Source organism: Aythya marila (assembly GCF_965140915.1).
Source record: "Aythya marila genome assembly, contig: HAP1_HAP1_SCAFFOLD_235, whole genome shotgun sequence".
Lineage (NCBI taxonomy): Eukaryota > Metazoa > Chordata > Aves > Anseriformes > Anatidae > Aythya > Aythya marila.
The window spans coordinates 51284-65023 of record NW_028136791.1 but is presented as its reverse complement, the minus strand read 5'-3'; the positions used below and the strand labels follow the sequence as shown (position 1 = coordinate 65023).

The 13740-nt window shown below is 50.3% G+C and overlaps 1 pseudogene across 1 annotated transcript; it reads left to right on the top strand.

Annotated features, from left to right (window-relative positions):
- The first annotated feature begins 6779 nt into the window (after positions 1 to 6779).
- Positions 6780 to 9981, top strand: LOC309891452 (olfactory receptor 14C36-like; annotated as a pseudogene). The gene is made up of 2 exons: positions 6780 to 7539; positions 9798 to 9981. The product of its transcript is annotated as an olfactory receptor 14C36-like (transcript).
- The last annotated feature ends 3759 nt before the right edge of the window (positions 9982 to 13740 follow it).

Sequence of the window (13740 nt, the reverse complement as noted above, 5' to 3'; positions counted from 1 at the left end):
TCTGTTCTCCCACGTGCCTGGTGACAGGACGAGGGGGAATGGGCTTAAGTTGCGCCAGGGGAGTTTTAGGTTGGATGTTAGGAAAAACTTCTTTACGAAAAGGATTGTTAGACATTGGAATGGGCTGCCCAGGGAGGTGGTGGAGTCACCATCCCTGGAGGTCTTTAAAAGACATTTAGATGTAGAGCTTAGGGATATGGTTTAGTGCAGGACTTGTTAGTGTTAGGTCAGAGGTTGGACTCGATGATCTTGAGGTCTCTTCCAACCTAGAAATCTTGTGATTCTGTGAGTGAGAGCGGTTGTGGTGTTTAGCTGCCCAGCACGGTAAAACCACCACATCCCTGCTCTGGATCCCCTCTTATCCAAAGAAGCTCTGAGAGTCCTCATGAAAGATCCCATAGGCTGCAGGATTTGCCAGAAAATCTGGAGATGGCAACAGGAACAACAGCTGTGTTGCCCTGCAGCCAGAGACTTACCCTGTTCAGGGCTCTGAAGATTTCTCCTGCAGTCAGCTCTCAGCATCCTCCCTCCACACTGCCTTTAACATCTCCCTCCCTTCTCTCAGCTGCCCTTGTCCCCTGCAGGCAGTGCCCCCAGCCCTGCTGTGCTGTGCAGAGGAGCTGCTCCTGGGCAGAGCTGTCTCTCTGCAGCGCAGGAGCCCAGGAGCCCAGCTCATCAGCACTGGGAGCTCTTGACAAGTCCCTGGGCCTCCAGGAGAATCAACTTTGAAACAAACTGAAATGAGAGAGGGAGTTAGGAGAATACAATAACTTACTAACTTTTTAGAAAAGAATTTACTGGGCTGGGCTGGGGAGAGGACAGGGAGGTGTGGAGAGCTGGGGAGGCTGAGCTGGGTTGGCCTCCTGCAAGTGTCAGGGAGGACTGGCAGAGCAGGGGCTGGGCTAGGCCCCTGTCATCTAAAGACTGCATGTGGAAACATAAGTCTGGATGTGTGGGAGGCCTTCTGAAGCATGAGCTGGTTGGCAGGCAGAGTACCCGAGGGATTGTGCAGGACATCCCCTGCACACATTGCTCCTGGGTGTGCTGGAAAGAGGCCTCCTGAGCACAACAGCTCCTTGTAGCCCTGTGGATGCTGGCTGTGAGGTCACTTCTGTCCCAATACCTGGCTGGCCAACAGCAGGGAGGCAGAGCCTCTGAGGTCATAAAGGCCTTCAGAAAGCTGCCCCCAATAGGGTGAGTCCTTTGGGGAAGCCAGGGAAATGCTGGGAGAATAAAAATGAGAGATTTGGGGGAGGTAACAGGGACTTGGCTAAGAGAAAGGAAAGATTCTGAAGAAGAGAGAGGGGTTCGGGTAAGGCTACTGCTGCTGCAACACTTAGTGGGAATAAATTCATGTTAGATCCTGACAATATTTCTAACAAGTAACTGTAAACCCTAGGCCTAGCCTTAAGCACTATCTCTCATACTGAAATGAATCCTCTGTAGTAATCACCAGCCTCGAACCTTACCCTGAAGACAAAGACCATAACCACTTAGACATTACCACTTACCGTTTTTTACCCCATTGCTCACCATAATCCACAGCCCTTAATTCCTAGCATCAAATTGCCTTAACCCTAGCCCTCACCCAGGCAGAAATAAAACCATAACCGAAAATCCAGCCTATAACCTAAACACTGAATGGGTTGACAAAGCAGAACGCCAAAGCCTCCCCCTAAGTCTCTGCCCAATCCCTAACCTGGAAGGCAAGGTCTAATCCCTAGACCTTAACCTGAACACCTAATCCTCAAATCCCTCATTTCTGGACTTTAATAATGAAAGTGAAGTGTCTGGCTGTGGAGGTGACTCTGAGGTCACTTTTGCCTCTGGAGCTGATAGGCCATCAGCAGGAACATGGCTGGGCAAGGGACTGGGAGCAGGCATGTGGCTTGGTTGTGTCTATCTGAGGAGCTAAAAAGCCAGCACGAAGGCTATATTGCTTGGAAGATCATGGAGAGGTTCCTTTTGTCTGGTCAGTTGACTGGCCACAGGAAAGCTGATAGGTTGGGATGCCTGTGTGAAGGATGGTTTCTGAGATGTTGGAACTTCCCTTTGTCACAGAAAACTTACCCTGATCACGGTGAGAGAAAACATGCTAGAAACTGAAACTTGGATGACAGAGACAGGGCATGAGAGGGAAGATATATCATTGAAAGACTAATGCTTTAGTGTCAGAGGTCACCTGGAGGGAATCTGTTCTCCGTCCATAGCTTTGTGTTTCAGGGCACAGCTGGAGAGGGTACATGAATCATCAGTGAAGGCACAGAAATGCTAAGGTGGGAGCAGAGTAGGAAAACAAGATGCATGTTTTCAGCCTGCATGGAAACTGGGATGGGTGTGGAACAGCATAGGACAGCCAGTAGTGGAGATGGACAAGGACACTGGCAAGAGTAGACTTAACCAGGAAAACCAAGGTCTTGTCCCCTTGCCTATTGCAGGTTTCTCTGCCACCAAGGCCTAGGAGGAGACATGTTGTCCTATTAGCAATGGGGGCTCGTCACCTCTTTGCACCTCCTGACAGAGGCTAGGAGGTATCACACCATTGTCTTTCACTTGTCACTGCATACCCCACATCCCACTGTCTGAGGAAGAGCCTGGAGCCTCACATGAGGGACAGGACCTCTCTGCCCAGAGCTGGCATCAGGGTTTGGTCTTTGTGCTTGATGAACCAAAGCCAGCATTCTCTCAGCCTCAGAGCCACCTCCAAAGTGCCTTGGCCAACCTGTAATCATGACCTCTAATTAACTCATCAGTCTCCTTTCAGGAGCTGAAGTTGTTGGACTTTGCAGAAGCTATACTTTGGGGTTTATTAAGACACAGCAAGCCCTGAGTGTCTCTTAAGGAGGTCTGGACAGGTAGGAGAGGTCTGACCCTTTATGGACAACTTTGTTCCTCACTTTCCAACCCCACTATTTCTGTCATTGCCCCACCAGGATTTGCATCACCTCTCCTGACATCAGATTTCTCCACAGAAGTCTGCAGTTGCACCTTGTAGATCCCTTGCACCAGCTCCCTCCTTAGAGAAATGGCCATGAAGGAGACCATGGTGGAGCAGGTGGACCTGCACTGAAGAAGGCTGCAGCCTATGGCGGAACCCCACTAGAGTAGATTCTGGGCCAGAGCTGTAGCCCATGGAGAGGAGCCTACTCAGGAGCAGGTGACCTGGCAGGAGCTGCTGCCCGTGGGGGACCCAGGTTGGAGCAGTGTGCTCCTGAGGGATGGACCCCGTGGTACGGACCCATATCTGGAGCAGTTCTTGAAGAGTTGCTGCCTGTGGGAAGCCCACACAGGATAAATTTGGGAAGGATGTGATCCCATGGGAGGGACCCCACGTTGGAGCAGGGAAAGAGAGTGACCAAGAAGATCAGAAACAAAGTGCTATAGATTGACCACAGACCCCCTTCCCCTGTTCCCCTGTGCTGCTCGGGAGGAGGAGGTGGAAGATGGTAGATGGGGGAAAGTATTTTGGGCTTTCTTTACTTTGTTTCTAACCTCTTTAGCTTGCTAGTAATAGGCAATAAATTTTACAGTCTATCTCCCTACTCTGAGTCTGTTTTGCCCATCACAATAGTTTCTGAGCAGTATCTCTGTCCTTCTCTCAACCTTTGAGCCCTTTGCATCGTATTTTCTCTCCCTTTCCTTTTGAGGAAGGGGGAGCGATAGAGTGGTTGTGTTGGAGCTCAGCTGCCCACCCAAGTAAAACCACCACAGCTTGGAAGAGGTGATCCATGAAGACTAAGCAGCTTCCTTGGGCCCCTCTTTCCTGAAGGGCTTTGTCCCATGGGACTCTACAAAGGAAATGCCCCGAGAGGCCAAAGTCTGCTCTCCTGAAGTCCAGGGTAGTGAGACTTCTGTGCTCCCTCCTTGCTGCACTTAGCATCCTAAACTGCACCATTTCACGGCCACTGCAGCCCAGGCTGCCCTTGAGCTTCACATTTCCCACCAGCCCCTCTTTGTTGCTGAGAACGAGGTCCAGCATAGCACTTCTCTCTGCTATCAATGGGAGGACTAAGGTATCATTAATGCATAACAGGACCTTCCAGGATTGACTATGCCCTGCTGTGCTGTCCTTCCAGCAGATACCAGGGTGGTTGAAGTCCCCCCTGAAGATTAGGGCTTTTGAATGTGAGGCTGCTTCTATCTGTTTATAGAGGGCCTCACCTGCTGGTCTTCCTGATCAGGTGGCCTGCAGCAGACTCCCACTATAATGTCCCCTGTCCCTACCCTCCCTTTACTCCTGACCAATCAGCTCACTGTCAGATCCTCGCTCATCCCCAGGCAGAGCTCCATGCACTCCAGTTGCTCACTCACATAGAGGTCACACTGAACTGAACTAACTGAACAAGTTAGGGTTTGTGGATAGTGTGATGGGAGCATCTCACAAAAGGATTATCACATGGATCAAAGGGTTTCCAGCTCAGAATGAGATGCCTCAGATGGATGAATGCAATGCACAAGGGTACCTAACCCTTCCCCATCCCTGCCTGTGTGTCCTATTTGTTATTGGCCATGAACAGAGTTTTCCAGAGGGAACGTTTGCACCTCTCAGTGACAGTAAAACTCTGTTAGGACTAACCATAATTCTGAACTCAGCCTCTCTCTGCTGTTTCAAAGGGATATTTGTTAATTATTTCAGATGACTTCATTATTTCAGTTGACTTCAAAGTATGTTCTGCAGAGGTGACTGTTGCTTTGCAGGAGGTGTCAGCCCTGGAGCCCCAGGGACATCTCAAGGGAGACAAGAAGTAAAGAGGTAGCAAAGCCTAGGGCTGGAGCTATGCTGCTTTGCTGGGCCGGGCTCCTGGGCCCAATGGGAGCTCCTGGAAAGCGGGCAACACTGCAGAGAGACAGCTCTGCCCAGGAGCAGATCCTCTGCACAGCACAGCAGGGCTGGGGGCACTGCCTGCAGGGGACAAGGGCGGCTGAGAGAAGGGAGGGAGATGTTAAAGGCATTGTGGAGGGGGGATGCTGAGAGCTGACTGCGGGAGAAATCTTCAGAGCCCTGAACAGGGTAAGTCTCTGGCTGCAGGGCAACGCAACTGCTGTTCCTGTTGCCATCTCCAGATTTTCTGGCAAATCCCACAGCCTATGGGACCTTTCAGGAGGACTCACTACTTCCTCTACTGTAGAGAAGAATGACAAGCAGAGATTACCTTCCAAAGCTGTCAGAGATGAGGTTTCCTTCTCACAGGACCAGCTGCAGGCTGTGTAACCAGGGTGCAGGTAGGGGTGGCCAGGGCTGTGGTGCAGAACAGGGTCCCTGCTGTGCCCTAGGGCCTGTGTGCCGGGGCAGGGCCTCTGCCGCCTGCCAGGCTCAGCACTCAGCCTGCCTGGGGAGCTGCCCAGGGCACTGCAGGGAGAAGCTGTGAGTGTTAGGAGCCCCTTGGCAGGACAGAGAAGGTCAGGGTCCTTCTGGTGCCCAGAGCTTGCTGCCTGGGATGGGCAGCTCACAGGTGCACAGAACCCCCACTGCATCTTTAGGGATATTCTTGACAGTGAAAACCAATGCAGGGACTACCTGAAGGGAAGACACTCTCTGGAGTCTGTGCTTTAACTTTCCTTCCCTGAAGGGCAGTCAGGGGAATCATTAGGAAGTTGTCAGGTTTGTATCAGTGACAGGTGCCCCTGAATCATTACACTGAAAAGAGATCTGTAGGTTTATGAGGAACTCCATAACTCAGCAGGACTATCCTCCTGTCCAGATGCTGCTCTATGAGTCAGGCTCCAGAGCACCCTGAGGGTATTTTGGAGGAGACTCTTCAGGAGGAAGATCAGAGCAAGGAATTCTTGAAGGGAAGGTGTTTGCATTTCGACTTCTCTCCTCTTGCTTTGCTGGGTGGCAGTGGGAGATGGGAATGTATTTCTACATTTTGATGAAGACCCTGAGAGCCCAGTTCTTCTTAGCTCTTGATAGGTACGCGCTACTCCTTACCACTGAACACATGGAGATATTCCTGAAAGTTATACAGGAACAGGTGGTGTCTGCAAGACAGAGTTGAGAACTCAGCAGGTGGGATGGGGTCTGTGAGCAATGGCAGGGAGGAGATGTGGGGAGAGAGAAGCAGCTGCCATCAGGGACAGCTCAAGGAAGTAGAGACCTGGGCAGGGTTGGAAAGGGAGCTGCTGCCTGAAACACCAAGGGAGGGGGGATTCAGGTACTCCCTGCCAGGCCTGCAGTGCAGGCCCCTTCTCTGCAGCAACCGCCTGCTCTCCTCTGACACTCAGCACAGCCTCTGCCCTCAGGGGCTTTAGGGCATGAGCCAGCTCTTCCTCAGCTGAATTTCCAGAATAAGAGAGAAGCCTGTGTCTTGAGAGGTGATACACAACGATGAGGCTAAGAGTACCTGCCCTGCAGTGTCACTTCCAAAGGTGGATGGCAAGCTTAGTAATGTGAAGGCTTCCCTGCATGCCCATCTCCCTTTCTCTATGTCGGCTGTTTGGAGCGTTGTGGTATTCTTTCTTATTTATCCACCTGTGTGTGGGTCTCTTAATCTCCTTGTCAGGGGTGCAGGTGTGTGTAAGCTTTTGTTCCGACATGGATTGCTGGGCCCTGCCCTGAGGGCATCTTTTTGGGAACAAGGTGCCCAAGCTTCATTTTAAACTGTCAGACATGCTGTCATCCAGTTGGGAGGGCTGGAGATGAGCTGACTCATTCCTCATTCAACTCATGGAAAGGTAATTTCTGTGGGAGAAGGTGTAAATTTTGCTGAGAAATCTCTCTAACTTGTCCCTCTTTTTTTCCTCCATGGATAGCCAACCCTGCCCTGAGAGGACAGCAAATGTCCAACAGCAGCTTCCCCACAGAGTTCCTCCTCCTGCCATTCGCAGACACACGCGAGCTGCAGCTCCTGCACTTCGGGCTCTTCCTGGGCATCTACCTGGCTGCCCTCCTGGGCAACAGCCTCATCCTCACTGCTGTAACCTGCGACCACCGCCTCCACACTCCCATGTACTTTTTCCTCCTCAACCTCTCTCTCATTGACCTGGGCACTATTACCACCACTGTCCCCAAAGCCATGGCCAATTCCCTGTGGGATACCACGACCATTTCCTATGCAGGCTGTGCTACCCAAGTCTTTTTCTCTATTCTCTTTGTCGCACCAGAGTTTTATCTTCTCATCATCATGGCCTATGACCACTACATTGCCATCTGCAAACCCCTGTACTATGGTACAATAATGGCCAACAGAACTTGTGTCAACATGATAGCAGCTGTCTGGGGCAGTACTTTTCTCTACGCTGTGCTGCACACAGCCAATACATTTCCACTGCCGCTCTGCCAGGGAAACTGGTCTCTCCTGGACCAGTTCTACTGTGAAGTTCCCCAGATCCTCAAGCTCTCCTGCTCAGATGCCTACCTCAGAGAAGCTGGGCTTCTTGTGGTTAGTGTTGTTTTAGCATTTGGGTGTTTTGTTTTCCTTGTGCTGTCCTATGTGCCAATCTTCAGGGCTGTGCTGAGGATGCCCTCGCAGCAGGGCCGGCACAAAGCCTTTTCCACATGCCTCCCTCACCTGGCTGTGGTCTCCCTGTTCATCAGCAGTGGCACATTTGCCTACCTGAAGACCCCCTCCATCTCTTCTCTATTCCTCAACCTTTTGCTGGCTGTTTTGTACTCCGTGGTGCCCCCAGCTCTGAACCCCCTCATCTACAGCATGCAAAACAAGGAGCTCAAGTGTGCTGTTAGGAGACAGATTTGGGGAATGTTTTCCAGTACTTATAAAGATCCCTTCACTGTCCAATAATGAATACAAGTACATCCCCTTCCAAGCTTGTGTTGTCTTTGTACTCATTATTATTATTATTAATTATTATTTTTTTAGGGGGTGGGTCATTATTACTGCTTCTGTTCCTTGCATTTGTACATAAATATTTGGATTCCCCCTACTGCTGTGAACGAACAAACTTGTTCTGTCCCATTAGCAGGCCGTATAGATGTGCATCTAACACTGTGAATCAGTGAAGACTCTCTCATGACATCTCAGTAATAAGACGGAATTACCCCAGTGCAATGCCTGAAGGCTGGGACTTCCTTCTCCCAAAAAATGTGTCAAGAATAGGCCCAAAGAATTGCTCCCCACAAGGATCTGTTCCTGCTTCAGTTCAGGAGGGAATAGCTCATTTTTGCATTGTGACCTGTCAGAGACCAAGGACTAGATTTAACACTCACCCATGGGTGTCTGCTGACAGCAGAGGCAGCAAATGGTCACTGCATTACATAGCCAGGGCCATTCCCACATGTGATCCATAGGTGATGTCCTTCAGGAGGGGAATCTGGAGCTGCCTGCAGAGCCCAGGATACCTCCAGGGACACTGGAACCTGGTGTGGGCAGTGACTGCAGCCCCTCTGAAAGTGAGAGATCTCCCACTGTGAGCTCAGCCACAGTGAAAGAACTAAACCCAGGTATTTCAGGGAACCTGTGACTCTGCAGTCTCAGGGAAGAGAGTGGGCACCCAGCAGGCAGAGGAGAGGGAAGCTGTGGAGTGATTCATTTATCCCTTCGTAAAGTACCTCTGTCTGGTACAGAACCACAGCCTGGTTGTTCTGCACAGCAGTAGCAGCAGCTTGGGGACCACATGTGGGGAGTGTGGGGATGGCCATTCCCCACTACCCAAGGGGAGCTAATCTTTGAAATTTGACCAGCTCCATCCTGCTGCTGGCATCAGTGTCTGTAATGGTGGAACAGCTACTGTGGATCAGCACTGGGTCATGGGCTCAGACATTTCAATACCCAGCTGCAGAAAGCACTGACTATCCTGATCTACCGTAAAGCTATAACTGCTCAGAGAAGATGATGGTAGTGAACACCTCCAGAGGTCCCTTCTGACTCAGGGAAGAAAGGGCTAGACTGTGGAGTTAGAGTGCATGACCATGCTGTGTTTTGAGGCCTCGCCACTGTTTGTAATCCCTGCTCCTCAAGGTTACACAGTGAGTGGTATCATTCTCAAAATGAGTCTCTGCCCTTGGGAACCTGGAGTACAGCTGGTGCAATGATACTACAGAAAAGTTCTCAGAGACATTGCAAGACATTCCAGAATGACTGAATCACAAATTGGTTGGAGTTGGAAAAAGTCTCCCCCCACATTACTTGTAAGTTTCCTTTAAGTACTGGAAGGCAAGAAGAAGGTTCCCCCAGAGTCTGCTCTTCTCTAGGCTCAACAAACCCAACTGGCTCAGCCTGCCTTCACAGGAGAGGTGTTCCACTCCACTGATTATTGCTGTGGCTCTGCTCTTTAAGTCCTATGTCCAAAATCTTATGTGTCTGTTGTGCTGGGGCCCCGTAGCTGGATGCAGAACTCCAGGTGGGGTCTCACAAGAGCAGAGTAGAGAGGGAGAATCACCTCCCTCAACCTGCTGGTCACTCTGCTTTAGATGCAGCCCAGGATACTGTGGTCTTTTGGGGCTGCAAGTGGACATTCCTGACTCATGTTGAGCTTCTCTTCAACCAGCACCCTCAGGTCCTTCTCATCAGGGCTACTCCTCATCAGGACAGTGGCTTTCTCAAAACCATTGTGCACACTGCCAGTACGTTTTCCCTCCCCCTTTGCCAAGGCAATGCCCTGGACCAATTCTTCTGTGAAATCCCCCAGATCCTCAAGCTCTCCTGCTCAGATGTCTACCTCAAGGAAGTTGGGCTTGTTCTGATTAGTCTCTCTTTAGCTTCAGGGTGTTTTATTTTTATTCTTTTCTCCTACGTGAAGATCATCAGATCAGTGCTGAGGATACCATCCAAGCAAGGACAACACAAAGCTTTTTCCACTTGCTTCCCTCACCTGGCTGTGGTCTCCGTCTTTTCCAGAACTGCCATATTTGCCTACCTGAACCCCCCTTTCATCTCCTCCCCATCCCTGAACCTGGTGGTGACAGTGCTGTACTCAGTGGTGCCTCCAGCAGTGAACCCTGTCATCTACAGCATGAGGAACCAGGAGCTCAAGGATGCACTGAAGAAGCTGAGTCAATCAGTAGTCCTTCAGCAGCAATAAGCTGCACATGTCTCTTCACAAGGGATTTCCAATTTGTCTCAAGAAACTGATGGTCTTTTTGCTTTTTTCCATGATAATCTTATTTGTCTGCCTTCACTCCACTTCTGCAGAGTGGCCTAAACCCACTCTTTTTGACCCAGAGGCCCTTGTATCTGTATCTATTGTTAAGGTATAGCTGGCTACTCCTGTCAGGTCTCTTTAATAAAAGGGTGTTTCCTCAGTGCTGGTGCCTGGACGTTGGGTTCTTCTTCCAATGTTGTGGTCAGGAACAGGATGAAGAAATTGTTTTATTATCAAGTGGAGGTCATTGCTCTATGAAATTGCTGTCAATGGCTCTATGTCCAGGTGGAGGCCAGTGAGGAGTAGTGTCCCTCAGGGCCTGTCTTGGGACCAGCACTGTTTCATATTATTATCAGTGATGTAGACAAGAGAGTGGGATCAAGTGCACCCTCAGCAACTTTGCCAATGACACCAAGCTGAGTGGAGCTGTTGATAAAAAAAAAGGAAGGGATGATATCTGTTTGGACCTGAGCAAGTTTGAGAAGTGGGCCCATGTGAATCTAAAGAGGTTCAACAAGTCCAAGTGCAAGGCGCTGCACCTGGGCCAGGGCAATCCCAGACATGAGGACAGACTGGAAGAAGAAGTCCTTGGGAGCAGCCCTGCTGAGAAGGAGTTGGGGGTTCTGTTGGACAAAAAGTTTGACATGAGCCAGCAGTGCATACTTGCAGCCCAGAAGCCAACTGCACCCCAGGCTCCATCAACAGAGGAATGTCAGGATGAGGGAGGCGATTGTGCCCCTCTCTTCTGCCCTTGTGAGGCCTCATTTGGAGTGTAGGGTCCCCAACACAAAAAGGAAGTTGATCTGTTAGAGTGGGTCCAGAGGAGGTCCACATAGCTGATCAGAGGACTGGAGCACGTCTCCGGTGAAGAAAGGCTGAGAGAGCTGGGGCTTTTCAGCCTGAAGAAAAGAAGGGTCCTGGGAGACCTCAATGCATCTTTTCAGTGCTTAAAGGAGTCTTATAAATAAGATAGAGTAACTTTTTGCTTGGGCCAATAATGACAGGACAAGAGAGAATGGCTTTAAACCAGGCCCCTCACTCTGCAGAGCATCACCACCAGCTCTGTGCACCTCAGGGACCACAGGAAGGGGACAGGAGTGACAGGTCCTGTCCTACCAGAGGAAAACTCAGATATTGTCTGAGTTGTGTTGCCATGCTGGGTGAGGACTCACAGCAGGGCATTTGTGGTGCAGAGCCAGAGCTCGTGGACAGGAGTAACACGCAAGTGCAGAAGGCAGGTGGTCACTCTGGGCCATTGGTGGAATGATTAGCAAGGGAAGGTGGCCCAGGACATTCGTCATCCCCAGCCTCTAGCAATGGCTGTTCCTAGTACTGGCTGCTCACTCGGATTTATGGCTGGGGTTTGCTGCCAGGCCACCCCCATCCCCACCTTCAGCTCTCTGCCTCTGTGAGGGAATGGCCAACCCTGTCCAACCTCTTCCCTGGACCAGACACCTTCAGACCCCAGAGCAGGGATGTCTGTGAAACCCCCCATGGGACATGGTCAGGGCAAGGCAGGCATTACGTGCAGGGGGAAGGGGAGAGCTATAGAGAAAGGGAAGCAAGGGTTGCAGTGGGGATCATGCTTGGGGACCATTAACCACCCTGACCTCACCCTTCCCTGTGCTGTGCCTGAACAGTGGGGCCATGGAACCATGTGTGGGACAGAAAGGACAGGCTGGTGTAGGGATAGAGCCCAAGTTAGGGAGAAGCGTCTATCTGCTCAGAGTGACCTGGACAGGATGAATCAATGGGCAGAGGCCAATGGGATGAGGTTCAACTTGGCTAAGTGCATCCTCATGCAACGCTACAGGCTTGTGGCAGAGTGTCTGGAAAGCTGTGCAGAGGAAAAAGTTCTGGGAGTGTTTGTTGATGCTCACCTGACCATGAGCCAGCAGTCTTCCCAGGTAGCCAAGAAGGCCAATGGCATCCTGCCTTGTGTCAGGAATAGTGCAGCCAGCAGGACCAGGGAGGTGATCATGCCCCTGTACTCTGCTCTGCTGAGGCTGCACCTTGAGTACTGTGTTCCGTTTTGGGCCCCTCACTACAAGAAGGACATTGAGGCCCTGCAACATATCCAGAGAAGGGCTACAAAGCTGATGAAGGGTCTGGAACACAATTCTAATGAGGAGCAGCTGAGGGAACTGGGGTTGTTTAGTCTGCAGAAGAGAAGGCTCAGGGGAGACCTAATTTCTCTCTCTAGCTACCAAAAGGAAGTTGTGGGGATCTGGGGATCAGCCTCTTCTTGCAGATAATTACTGATAGGATTAGAGGGAATGGCCTCAGGTTGCTCCAGGGAGGTTTAGTTTGGAAATAAGAAGAAATTAGAATTTTCTTCTCAGAAAGAATAGTCAGGCATTGGAATGGGTTGCCTAGGGAAGCGGTGGTGTCACCGTCCCTGGGGGGGGGGTTTAAGGAGAGGTTGGACCTGGCACTTAGTGACATGATTTAGTGGGTGACATTGGTAGTAGGGGCATGGTTGGACCAGATGACCTTGGAGGTCTATCTAACCTTTATTACTCTATGATTCTATTCTGCCCAGTTGCTGTACATGTATGAGCTTCAGGGAGTTAAAAAACTGCCCCATCTCCCAGAACTCTCATGAACTCCTTTACAGTATTTTTCTTTCTATGGTCTGTTTTTCTAAGACTTTTCCTGTGCAGATAGCCCTTAGATGCAGCATGGTCATGGCAGGCATTTCTTCTGCACTATGGGCCTGTGTCTTGGTTGTAAAGAAACTTTCCCAAGAGGTCCACCAACTCAAAGAGCATATACTTTCCTCGCTCTACATGTACGAACCAGTACCTCAGCTGTTAGGAGTAAGCATGCCTCTGCTCAAGAAAGGGGATATGGTCGGTCCACACAACATACCACTCTGTGGTTTTACCCATGAAGGAGACATGAGAAAATGGGATGGGAAATCTACCTCAACCCTAGAGGCATGGGGTATATAAGTTACAAGGAAAAATGGGTGGGGGGGGGGGAACGGGGGACGGGGAATGGCCCTTCCAGGAAAATTGCTGCTCCAATTTCCATGAATACTCTGACCAGAACTAGAGGTGCTCTGCCTCCCTTCGGGTGGAGGGACAACTGAGTTTATTGGACTGTGTAGGTTCAATGGCCTGACACATCAGACCAACAGAAGTTTAAGGCTCTTGTGGACACCAGCGCACAGTGTACTGTAATGCCATCCAGCTATAAAGGGGCAGAACTCATTTTTATTTCTGGATTGACAGGGAAATCCTGACAGTTAACTGTATTGGAGGCTGAAGCAGAGCTACATTAAGATGATGACATTAAACAGCTGTTTACCTTGCCCGGTCTCTTGGAGAATCCTTCTGTTGTGGGGTTGCTGAGGGTCAAAGAGCAGCAGATGCTGATCATTACCCCAGTGGTGCACAGGGAGCAATATTGCACTGACTGAGACTCCCTGATTCAAATTCATGAGTTGGTTTATTGACTGGAGAGACAAGAAGTGATCAGCAAGACTTGCTCACCCTTTAATAGTCCCATATGGCTAGTGTGAATTCTTGACAAAAAGTGGAGACTAACAGTGGACTATCATGGCCTGAATGAAATCATGCCACTACTGAGTGCTGCAGTGCTGGACGTGGTAGAACTCCAATATGAACTAGAATCAAAGCCAGACAAGAGGCATGCCACGACTGATATCACGAATGTGTTTTTCTCAATCCCTTT